Genomic DNA, 9,769 nt, shown 5'->3' with positions numbered 1-9,769 from the left:
AACATCTACCTCCTTGTTCCACCTATGGTGAACCTAATGACCTATGGCATAAAAACCAAGAGGATTAGAGATAAACTCCTCTAAGCTTTTACTTCTCACACATTCTGAAACAACCACCTCATCAACTATTCTTTTGTTAAGATTCATTTACTTACCTGGGGGAAAAATATTAATCCTCTTTCTAAAAGCCTGAATCTCCTTATCTTCTATTTTTAATATTTAATGTATTAATTAGCATTGACTAAATTTTGTTCTCAGGAGAATTGCTTGGGAGGTGGCTGATTTAAGTATTTATTCTTAATATATTTGCCTGGTAATATAATATATCCACTATTATGTGTTCTTATCTGCTATGTTTGCTCCCATAAGACCATGTATTGTTCAGTCTTATCTCCTTTATCAGAGGTGTTTTATTGACACATTATCTCTGACTTTCACTGTGATGCTGTACATTTGTAGGTCTTAATTAATGAGATTATTTATATCTCCTGAACAATAAGACTGAACGCATTTTAAATCTGTAACCTTGGAGATCTGGATGATTTTGGCCAAATTTTCTGAAAAGACAGATGAAGATATTGTCATGATATGCCTTATAGAGTTCTTCCTGGAATTTCTGGTAACATATTCTTATTTCACTCTGTCTAGCTAAAATTTCTTTAACGTTTTTAAATGAAATCTCTTCCAGCAGACATGATGATATCAAAAACTGTCCTACCATTCTTCTTTTATCTGTTTCCTCAATGTGGTTCAAAATGACTCTGTTGATTCTAATTATCCATAGCTCCCTGTCTCATTCTTTGATGATCTTGCATATTTTAATCCCATCTACTCATCTATTATTTTAAATACAGAAATATTCTGTTCTGATATTTTCTTATAATTTGTTTTTCTAGCTGCTCTTGACTGTGATATACCTCTCTTTTCTTTTTCTGAAGTTCAATGACTCATATTTATATGGAATATTTTGTAGAATAAGTCATTTTGGGTATGTGATATAAAGATTACAGTTTCTTTAGGATCTATTGTATTCCTGATAATGTTCAAAACTGTTTTGTCATTAGCCTATAATAGCATATGTTAGCAATTTCTTCTGTGGCTAGAATACCTCTCTCAATGTCTTTTTTTTTTTTTTTCCAGTATCATGTCACTTTTTACCTTGAATTTTTCATTTCTTCTTTCTGGACAAGTGGTTAAATTGAAATCAGATCAGTAAACTGGGAACAACTTCACTATTTAGGTGTCTATATGTATTAATTCTGATTTTTAAAAATGATGAAAATTTTCCAATGAACACAGAAAGGAAAAAAAATTAAAGAGCAAAAGAGTCCAGTTAGAAAAGCCAGACTGATAGCCTCAGAAGCATCTTAATATTCATGTTTATACTGAATCTACACAGGTCTACTTACTATAAAAGTGATGACTTTGGCTCATGGTCCCATTCTCATAGGTAAAGTATTTTGTTGTTTTGTGGGTGGTTTTTTTTTTGGCGGGGGGTGAGTTTTATTTAATATTGAAGAAATAATTTCGATTATTCTAGATCGATGGCAACACTTATTCCAGTAGTCAGGAACCTAGGCTATCGATCACACAAGAGGTCAGCCAGCTATTCAATTAAAGAAGATACAATCATGAATGTGCACTAGAATTCTATTCTGGTGCAGACATGGTATTAGGTGCTGAGGATGTAGTAAAAAAACAAGGGTGATATGAAGCAGATAGGCTTCATGTAATGTTGATGTAATGGAGAGGGGGCATTTGGGAAATTATATAAAATAAATTATTTAACTCATAAATTGAGTGAAGAATTTCACATTCTGAAAATGTGTTATAAAAATGAATGAGATGCTCTGAGAGAACAAAGGATGGAGACTGCTTTTTTAAATGTTAATTTTGAGAGAGAGACCACACATGTATAAGTAGGGGAGGGCAGAGAGAGAAGGACAGAGAGAATCCCAAGCAGGCTCCATGCTGTTGGTGCAGAGCCAAATGTGTGGCTTGATCCCATGAGTCATGAGATCATGAATGACCTGAGCAGAAACCAAGAACCGGTTGCTTAATCAACAGTACCACGCAGGCACCCTGAATGGGGGCTTCTTTAGATAGTATGATCAGATTTATCTATCAGCAGAGATCTAAAATTTATGGAAGCAGTTTTTGAAAAGCTGGAGAAAGACAAATCCATGGAAAGGATAAGAGTAAGTAAAACAAAACAAAACAACCTGAAGGTAGAGAAAAGTTCAAGTTGTTTAAGGACAGATATAAAAACAGGGTGTTGGGAACAACATGGACAAAGGGGAGAGTTGTGACATGCATTTGGAGAAGGTTACACAAACCAAACACATTAATCATAATCCTTAGAACCACAGAAATATATGTCTGAAGGCCATTGATGCAATAGAGAAAGACAGTGAACTGAGACCATTGTTAACTACTAATTTAAGGTAAAGCTGGAAAATGAGAGGATATCGTTGGAAGAATGCAATCAGCGCTCACCTATAATATGTGCAGAACAGAGAACATTTGGGAGTAGTGAAGCTCCAGGGAAGGAAAAATTCTCAAACCCTGTAAGTCTTCTATGCTAAGTTCAGTCTCCTGTTTTGGAAAGAGTGAGGCATTGAGATGTAAAATGGAGACATCTGAGTTAGCATATCTGAAAATTTTGAAAACTCAGCTTAAAACACAAAAACAAAATAAAATGACAACAACAACAATGTTGGGGGGGAGACTAAAAGTCGGATGGAGAAAGTTTGTTTATTAGATAGCAATCCCTTATCACAGAAGACTTAACTTTTTTCCAAGAATCTTGGAAAAATGGTGTCAGTATGTTACTAATTTGGCTCTTGGAAGCTTGGAAAAATGATGATCCATTCTGCCTGAAATAAAATGCTAGAAATGCGATTGTACAAAAATGCTGATAGAGCTGTACATGAGAGTGTAAAGAGACTCTACAATGCCAATAAATCACTAGCCAACTATAAACCCATGGAAGGCATTAGAGAATATTTACATAAATAAATTAAATATTTATTTAATTTTACATATTAAAATATATATAGTATATATTTTAGTATAATTATATAATTATAATTACTAAATAATTATAATACTAAAATATATTATATATAGGATATAAATATAGTAAATTATATATAGTATAATATAGCTACGTGTTTTGTCTATGTTTAAACAAATATTGGAGGTGGACATTGGGTCAGTGAACTGTTGAAAACAAAAGCAATTAATGGTACCAATTGCAACTGCTATGCTAGAAATTGGTTTGGACTAGATTTTTCAGGTAAATGCCATGTGGATATTGATGTGTCAGATGTGTTATTTTCCAATCCTATTAAAGAGCCTGAAATTAAGGCCTCCATTAAAAGCAACCTTGGGCTGCATGTAGCCCCAGTTCCAGGAAAAGCCTCAGACTGCTCAAGGCTAAAGCCATCCTCGGACCGCCCTCAGATCAGCTAATCAAAAAAACATTCCTGTGGTCTGAGTCAGGGCTGGGAACTGCAGACAGTTATTTTGTACAAACTAGCCAATTACTCACCTCTCGCCTGAACCCCACGTGGGTCCTTTGAACTCACCTCATAATTGGTCATTTTCAAAGGATTCTCAAAAGTCATGATTGGGGGGCACCTGGGTGGTTTAGTCGGTGAAGCGTCTGACTTTCGCTTAGGTCATGATCTCCCGGTTCGTGGGTTCGAGCCCCGCGTCGGGCTCTGTGCTGACTGCCAGCTCAGAGCCTGGAGCCTGTTTCAGAGTCTGTGTCTCCCTCTCTCTCTGACCCTCCCCTGCTCACGCTGTCTCTCTCTCTCTCTCTCCTAGAAATAAAAAAAAAAAAGTCATGATTGGGTCCCACCAAAAGTAATAAATACCTCACATATCCTGAATGGTCAAAGCTGTTACCATGGGTGCTGTACAATTGTAATTGGTGCTTATGTGATGATGCTATATGTACAACGTGTGCACTGTAAGAACCCCATCCCCTACCCCATAAAAACCCTGCTCTCTATTGTTTGGGGCTTCACCTTGCTGCCACTGCACCGGTAGATGGGTGAGCCCTGGCTCAAGCTTGTAATAAAGACCCTTTTGTACTTGCATCGGTGTCGGCTCCTTGGTGGTCTCTGGGGACTCGCGAATCTGGCACAACACTATCAGAAACTTCACTAATAGTTCACACTTACAAGGAAAACAGCAGAATATAAATACAGTCACTCCCAGTATTTTCAATGGAGAATATCCTCTTGGTTCACGTTAAAAGATTGGTTGAGCCATAAGTGAAAAGTTTGTTGGAGTCCTTGGTAGGACACATGTGTTCCAAAGAGTGGAAAATAAACTTTCTGAATATTAAGTTAATTATCTCAACAATGAGTTTTAAAAGAGGTTGTTTGCCTCAGACATGTTCTCAAATAAAGGATAAAAGTTTGCCTCTGACTTTTTTCATCACAAAAAATGAAGCACATGCTAGAGACAACATATCTTACAGATGACATTCTTTCTGCAAACATTTTATCAAGTCACACAAAAGATTTTGACCTTCAGTTAGGTTCAAAGCAAAAATGAGTTTTGAAGCAGGTCTTGGCTGCAGTGTACACAGCCCGAAGGTTTAGGCCACAGACACGGCAGTTTCTATGCAGTTAGAATATTAGCATTGGAAAGATACCATGTGGAATTTATGGTTAATTCCAATAAGTGAATCACATTTTAGACCTCTGGAATAATTAAGAAAAGCCATGTCACACACAGAAAAAATTATACACCATTACAACTAACAAAAACGAGTAGCAGTGGCAGTTTCTACGGCCAACCTGAGTTTCCAGGGACAGGGCATCCTCCCCTGCGCAGAATACAGCACAGAAGTCAGGTGCTTCTTCCTGCCCTAGGCCTACAGAGCTTACTGAGGTGGGAGGGGTGAGAGCTCTTCCAGTCTGGCCAGTCACATATCCCTGGCCTGGGACTGAGGGGTGGAGTCAGTTGTTCTGGTGAGTGATTGGCTGGGAAATGGTCCTCTTGTTATACCCAGATTGCGGTATCCTCAATGACCAGAGACCACCGGGGAGACCGAGTCACACATGCAAAGCAAAGGGCTTTATTATGGGCTTAAGCTTGGGCTCACAGACTTTACCAGCACAGTGGATCCATGCTGTGAGCCCCGAACAAAGGCAGAGTAGGGTTTTAATGGGGTTTGTGTCGGGGGAGTTACAGAAATTGTGGCATGGGAACAGTGATCCAATCATAATTATACAGTATCATTGACAGCGGGTTTAACCATGCACATTGTCTAGAGTATTTGTTACTTTTGGCGAGACCCAATTACAACATTTGGAGTACTTTTAAATTTAACCAGTTACAGAGAGAGCCTATAGTCTTGTTCGACACCTAATGGGTTAACTTTAACATTAGGTAACAGAATTTTATCTATAGTTGCTGGCCTTTCTTGATTGGGTGTTGCAAGGGTGGTGTGGTGAGTGATGTAGTGGGTGGTTTCTCAGGCCTTGGGCAACGTGTAGATGCCTGATAGTTTCAGGGAAACTGAAACTTAGGCCTTCTAGTTTAGAGGGGAAACTTAAAGCCTGTTATGGAGTCAGTCTGGTTTATACTTGTGTCCTTACACTCTCCACCAATAGGAGGGGCGGCGGAAGGAGGGGTGAGGCCTGGCTGCCTTAGTGCTTCCTGGAAGTCTCTGGATGGGAAGATTCCAGAGACAGTAAAGAGGTGCCTTGAGGAAGTGGAGAAACAGTGGTAACGATGCAGCCCCGGATCCTGCAGGCAAGTGAGGGTGGCTTGAGGATCTTAAAGCCAAGAATCGGGTCCTTTCTGTCCACTCTGAGGCAAGCTCTTCTTGGCCGACCCTGTAGTCCCTCCTTGTTCGCGTGGTCCTTTCCCACTCTATGGGCCCTTATCGGATGTAGCCCTGGGTCCTCACCCTGGCACTCAGTGTCTGACTGGGTGAGAAGCCCCAGGAAGGCGAGATTGAAAGTAAGGCAGAGAGGGACTCACATTTTTAATAGCAAGTCAGAGTCAGGTCGTGTAGCTGTATTGGAAAGTAGCCCAGGGCTATAGCACAGGTTTACAGTTGTTTTTGTGTCATGAGTCACACTGCAGGCTCCTGAAGCCAGGCACTGGGGAAGTCCAAGCTGTCCTAGTGCAAAAATAATGCTTATGTTTAGGGGGGAAACTATTCCTTTCATTCGTGAGCCACTCCTTTTCTGGCTGTAGTCTTGTCTGTGTTGTCACCCTCCTGCCCCTAGCTGTCTCAGTCACCCCTTCCCACCCCATATTTCCCTTTCACGTCTTTGCCAGTCTCCTGTCACCAGAAACTCTCTATTCTGGCTACTTAGAGCTCTGTTCTCCTGCTAGAATTCTCCGAATTTTTCCTTTTTCGACCCTGCTTCATTGTCTTTAATCCCCAGTAAAGGGAGAAGGAGGAGGCACGGTAGAGTTGATGGTGTTTGGACTCTCCTTTTAGAAGTGTAGGAAAGGATTTCCCCCAAAGCAGTCATTTGATGTGCTGTTTACCCCAGCTATGGCTCCTTTTCTTTCCCAGGCCTTGGGCTCCTTTTCCTCTTGCTTTCCAAGACTTTCTTTATACTCTCAGCAAAGTTATAATGTTACAGTATTTACGTTGAGGGGAAAGTTACTATGCTATATTCATGCAAGCCATTGAACATGTCTAAAAATGATGATAGAAAATGGGAGCCAAGGAAGATAAGCAGTGTGAGTTCCATGTTCCTGCCCCCAAATCCAGTGTTAGTGTGCCAGCAGACCCTCACCCCTGCCGTGGTGGTGATCTGCTCTCTGAAGCCAGCCTGAGGAGAAGTAGTTGAGCTTTAGGAGCTACATGTCTGAGGCCTATGAACTTCAGCTCTGTTCAGAGCCTTTCCCTGTCGTTCACAGCTTAGCAAGGGCAGAGCTTGAGCTGCAACATTTACTGCAGGCAGCACTCTCCAACCTGCAAGAGACCACCGGCCCTTCATACTCATTCATCCAGCTGGGATCTTCTTCTTCTAGTTGCTGTGTTTTAGATACTGTTCATATTTACCAGGTTTCAGTGAGTTCTGCTACAGAAGCTTATGCATTTTTAAGAATCTTAGATGAGTCCGCAAAGGTTCTTGTTTAAATATGCTCGGTAACGGACAGTGTGGAGAATGGGTAAGAAGGATTGTCGGATTACTGTGATCCTTGTTCATTTTTTCTTGTATCTTTTTTTTTTTTATTTGTAGGGAAACAAGGTTTCTACTTTATGTTTTCCCTTACTCACTTATTGAAATCTTTTTTTGATGTTTCTTTACTTTGAGAGAGGAGAGAGAGTTCACATTAGTAGAGGGAGTGGCAGAGAGAGAAGAAGAGAGACAGAAGGCAGAACAAATTCCACACTGTAGGTGCAAAAAGCAAAACTCCCCCCTTCCCATGTACTTTATTTTGGAAATGGGCACTTACGCTAGCCAGAATGGTTTGGCTGGAAGTCATCCTCTGTCATCGGTCACCCTCAGTGCTGGAACAAGTGTCAAATGTATGCAGTAGACATGGGGGTACAGATGGAAGTTGTGCATGAATCCGACTGTTTGGGTCTGCACACATCAGTGCTGCTCTATTCATTGTTGCTGCTGAATGTGCTGCCTTCCAGAAGCAGAGCTGGTGTGGGCACCAACCAGCCCCTTGGTGTCAGGTCAATTACAATGGACCTCTTTTGCCCTGGCAGAATCAGCTGTTCCTCACGATTGGAGTTGATTGTATTCAGTCAATTTCTGTAGGGAATTGCCTTCTCTGTTTTTAGGACCTTGGCAAACAAAAGTAACTGAAGGTTTACAAAGTAATGGGTCCACCCAGATAGGATCTTACAAAATATGTCATCAAACTTTCTAGCCGTGGAGGTGCCGCTCTGGGCACGTGGTCATGGCACCCATTAGTTTCTTACGTATCACATGGCCCAGAAGTCGTAGGCCTACTCAAGTGATGGCACAGCCTTCGAAGGCGCTGCTGAATTGCTAGTTCAAGATGATCCCAGCAGAGATTGGGTGTTTTTCTCCAGGAGACTGCAAATGCCCTAATTCAGTGGATCTAGGTCTGATCAGGTAAGATTTTTGTTTTCCTTAGAACAAAATGTTCTTTTCTAGCCTCAGAATACCCCTTTCTTTGCTCTGAATACTCAGTTGTAAAAGAGGCAATTGTGAAGTTACATTTTATCAATTTCAAAAATGGTTTCATTTTTAGCCGTCTGTTGATGAGCTTGATGTAGTAATGATCTCAGAAATCATAGTTTTAGATCTAATTATCAATTCTACCTTATAAAACTTCGAAGTAACTATTTTCTAAGGTTATTTTATTATTTGCTTTCATCTATTTTTATCATAATTTGTTCCTTCTCTAACTTCTAACATCTTGAAATATGGCTATCATATTTTTATTTCTTTTAAAAAAAAGTTTAGGTATTTAAGACCATAATTCTGACTGGGATAAATATATCTGAGTGAGAGCCATATGTGAATTTCAGTTTCATGAAACATTAATTAATCTTTGCTTTTCCAAATATTACATGAGGAATTTTATTTATTTTTTAAACATTTTGTAACATTTATTTTTGAGAGACAGAGAGACAGAGCACGAACAGGGGAGGGGCAGAGAAAGAAGGAGACACAGAATCTGAAGCAGACTCCAGGCTCTGAGCTGTCAGCACAGAGCACAAGGTGGGGCTCGAATCCATGAACTGAGGTCATGACCTGAGCTGAATTCAGACAGCCACCCAGGTGCCCTAGGAATTTTATTTTTCAATAGATATGTAGAAAAAATAAAATACCTGGTTTGGACACTAATGTAACATAAGAAAAATTTAGTTATTAGTTTCAGCACGTTTCTGTATAAAAATAATCAACTCTATAGGGGAGATAATCATAACTCTGTGATTAAGAACTAATAGTCCTTTGAGACTTAATTTTCTCTTATCTAATTTGGGAATGATAAACCATATCTATTTGGGGCCATATTTAAGCAAGATAATGAATCTAAAGCACGTAGCTAAATTATAAGTGTGTTACTGTATCTTAGACACTTAGCAAAATGCAACCTTGTGTTTTCTAACTCTCCTTTATATCCTAGGAAGAGTGTTTCTTTGCCCTTGGGGCTAGGTTACCTCATAGCACAGGCAGTTAAGAAGTCAGGGCAGCAGTGGACTTAGTAAAAGGGCAAGTGGTGGTCCCATTATGGAAAGAGATTTCACCAGGGTATTTGAAAGACCTTCAGAGAGCAGAAGCTTGACTCTGGGAACTATACACAACTTGGTCATCCCCACAAACTATCTCAGAGGTATTTGTTGGTTGAAGTGATCCCAGTTCAGGTAGAATTGTTTTTTTCTTTAGAATTAAACATTGGGGTGCCTGGGTGGCTCAGTCAGTTAAGCGACTGACTTCAGCCCTGGTCATGATATCAAGGTTCGGTGAGTTTGAGCCCTGCATTGGGCTCTGTGCTGACAGCGCAGAGCCTGGAGCCTACTTCAGATTCTGTGTCTCCTTCTCTCTCTGCCCCTCCCCTGCTCATGCTCTGTCTTTCTGCAGGGGACCAGCCTCTGCAAGCCAGGGTTGGCCCGGAGAGTGATGGGTGGCGTCGGTGAAAGAAGACACAGAGCCAGCCTCTTCAGGTGGACTGCTCAAATTTATTTTTCAGCTTAGGGTTTTTTATACAGCAAATTCAAACAATCATGCTTAAACAATTTACATTTTTTGAGTACAGTCATAGGACTTAACATTTCTAAGTTTTCTTGGCAACA

This window comes from Hyaena hyaena, unplaced genomic scaffold, assembly GCF_003009895.1.
Source record: "Hyaena hyaena isolate Hyena2069 unplaced genomic scaffold, ASM300989v1 scaffold_2127, whole genome shotgun sequence".
In the NCBI taxonomy this organism is placed as follows: Eukaryota; Metazoa; Chordata; class Mammalia; order Carnivora; family Hyaenidae; genus Hyaena; species Hyaena hyaena.
This window is presented reverse-complemented; position numbering follows the sequence as displayed.